Below are 3,394 nucleotides of genomic sequence, written 5' to 3'. Positions count from 1 at the left end.
CCTGAGACAAGCGCCTAAGCAATGGCATGAAAATTTTAATGAAACCTTGACATCTGTTGGCTTTGTTGTTAATGAGGCCGACAAATGTGTATACTATCGCTATGGTGGGGGCGAAGGAGTTATACTCTGTTTGTATGTTGATGACATACTGATATTTGGAACTAATCTCAAGTTGATCGAGGAGGTTAAGTATTTCCTATCTCAGAACTTTGAGATGAAGGACCTTGGTGTGGCTGATGTTATCTTGAACATCAAATTACTGAGAGATAATGAGGGTGGGATCACACTTCTGCAATCCCATTATGTTGAGAAGGTGTTGAGTCACTTTGGATATTTGGACTGCAAACCATCTCAAACACCATATGATTCTAGTGTACTAATTCGAAAGTCTAAAGGCACAGCTATAGATCAATTGAGATACTCTCAGGTTGTTGGTTCACTCCAGTATCTAGCGAGCGCAACGAGGCCTGACATCACATTTGCTATTAGCAAACTGAGACGATTTGTTTCCAAACCGGGTAATGTACACTGGCTTGCTTTTGAGAGAGTTATGCGCTATCTGAAAGGTACTATGAACTATGGACTTCACTATAGCGGATACCTGTCGGTACTTGAAGGGTATAGTGATGCGAATTGGATCTCTGATGCTGATGAGATGAAGGCCACAACTGGGTATATGTTTACTCTTGGAGGTGGTGCTGCTTCCTGGAAGTCTTGCAAGCAGACGATCTTAACAAGATCGACAATGGAAGCAGAATTAACAGCATTAGATACATCGGGTGGCGAAGCGGAATGGCTTCAAGATCTGTTGATGGACTTGCTAGTGGTTGAGAAGCCGGTTTCGGCCATCCTTATGAACTGCGACAATCAAACAGTTATTGTCAAGGTGAAGAGTTAGGACAACATGAAGTCCAACAAACACATAAGAATGAGATTGAAAGCTGTCAGAAAATTGAGGAACTCCGCAGTGATAGCGTTGGATTATATTCAAACGGCTAAGAATATGGCAGATCCCTTTACTAAAGGCTATCACGTGTTGTGATAGATAGCGCATCAAGGGAGATGGGTATGAGACACACATGAGTTGCCATGGTAGTAACCCAACCTATGTGATTGGAGATCCCGCGAAGTAGGACCTGGGAAAACAAGCCAGTGGTGAACTGAGGAGAGTAACTTTACTAACCCACTCCGTTGAAGATGCAATACTCTCGGAAACTGTATGGAAGGATGACTACTGTCTTAATGTGTTCCAAGGCTTATATGTATAAGCAAGATTCTATCCTACAGAGCGATCTTTGGAGGAACACACCTATATGAGCCCGACTGCTGGTCACAGTCTATGAGATTGGGGTGATCTCTAGCAAGCTCATGAACAGGCTAGGAGTGTGACTAGTATGCTCCACCCGAGGGGTCGGCCTTCGGCAGACTCGTAACAGTGAGACTTGTGCTGAAACTTCTTGACGCCAAACTGACAATTCAAGGCATAGTCCATTGTTCAGTTGTGAAGGAGTGTAACTACTTGGTCTAGGTGGAGCTCAACCTTAATCGGTCTCCACTGAGATGTTGGTATATCAAAACAGCGTTTGGAACAAAGGACAAAGTGGGCCCCTGAGATCTGGTGGGGGGTTGTTGAAATATGAGATGGGCCTAGAGCCCATATGACAATTTCAGATTTAATCTCTAAGGGCTCATGTAGGTGGCATGACAAGGTGGTGGGAAGTTTAGTCTCACCATGCTAGTGGCAGGAGAGTTGGAGTGGTTTATAAGGGATTCTCTCCCTCATGCTATTGGAGCTTGAGAAGAAAAGAAGCCCTCGCGAACTCCTCCTCCTCCGCTCGCCTCGCCACGCCACGCCTCGTCACAACGTGCCGCGGGTTGCGGGATTGAGCCGAGCCGAGCTCACTCCTATGCGCTTCTTTTTACCGGTCAGGAACGGAGAGTCTTTGACAGGTAGGGCCACGATCTGAGACGTCGGATCATGGGCTACCGACTTGGACGTGGGTTTAGCCCACGTCTCTCCACGCGCGGCCGCACATATATATGTGGGGCGCTGCCAATCCTAGCCGCAGCAAAAACAGAACGCATCTCCGCCTCCACGCCTACGTCGTTCCTCTGCTGCTGCTGCCGCTGACGAATCCATCTTGTTCACCGCATACACTTTTGACGGGAGAGTAGGCCTCTGAAATCTCGCCTCTCCGAATCCTGTACGGGAGAGTGGCGATTAGGTTTTTGGGTAGCGACTACGCGACTGCTCGCTTCTGTTCATCTACGTCCGCATCACCTTCGTCATCACCATGTCGACCGACGCCGACCGTGCCACCGCTGAGAAGGCCGAGGCCGACAAGAAGGCTGCCGAGGATGCCGCGGCTGCTGCCACCATCACCGCCGCCGCGTGGCCGATTGGAGGGTATACATCGCTGATCCCTCTCGTGTTTTTTTCTATTGTAGCAGTACTAGCGATATGCATAGATGTTTCTACTATGTGTGTAGTACATGCTCTGTTAGATCGTAGTCAGTGTGTTATCAATGTTGTTCATGTCATGCTAATGATTTATTCATGGATTAATTTAATCGAAAAACTACCTATTTTCTCATCAACAACTCCGACAGATGATGTATATTGAAGATGTAAAAGTGCAACTCAAATAGATGATGCCAAGTGAAGATGTAAAAAGTAGAAACTTCAACTAGTACTTCATTTGAAACATAATTCAAACATGGTTGAAACATAATTCAAACATAGTTCAAAAATAATTCAAACATAGTTCTAATTAAAAACATAAATTAAACGACTACTACAACTAATTCAAACTACTCGTCGTCCGAGGGCATCCAGTACTCCTCATCATCCTTATCCGAGGGCCCCCAGAACTCCTTGTCGTCCTCCTCTGAGGACTCAACAGGGATCACCTTCGAGGGGCCGGCCTCGTCCTCCTTATGCTCGGCGTCGCGCTTCCAGAAGTACTTCTGCTCGGCCTGAACATACTCCGGATGCTCCCGCGCGAACCTCGCCATCGCCGGCTCGTCGCTATCACCGGGACCAACGAGAATGGTCGGCCTCTTCTTTGTCTTCTTCTTCGTTATCTCCTCCATCTAAATGCCCTCCGGCACGAGGAACTCTACATCTGTCTGGGTCTCGATCTCCGGGAAGTTGAGGTCCGTCTTCGGCCTCCCGGCACGTCACACTACCACGTTGTAGGCACGCGCAGCCTTGTCAGCAATGGTGTAGGTGCCGAGCCAGAAGCGGCGATCAACGTCAGAGAACTCGACGCCGAAGTTGCCGGGCGGCTTCGCCCGCACGCCGAAGAACCCCGTCTTGCTCTTCGGGAGCTTCTTCACCGGCATGGTGACGACAGGATGGTGGCGGCTGCGCGGCGGGCGAATCAAGGTGGCT

This window comes from Triticum dicoccoides, chromosome 7B (genome assembly GCF_002162155.2).
Source record: "Triticum dicoccoides isolate Atlit2015 ecotype Zavitan chromosome 7B, WEW_v2.0, whole genome shotgun sequence".
Taxonomy (NCBI): Eukaryota; Viridiplantae; Streptophyta; class Magnoliopsida; order Poales; family Poaceae; genus Triticum; species Triticum dicoccoides.
This window is presented reverse-complemented; position numbering follows the sequence as displayed.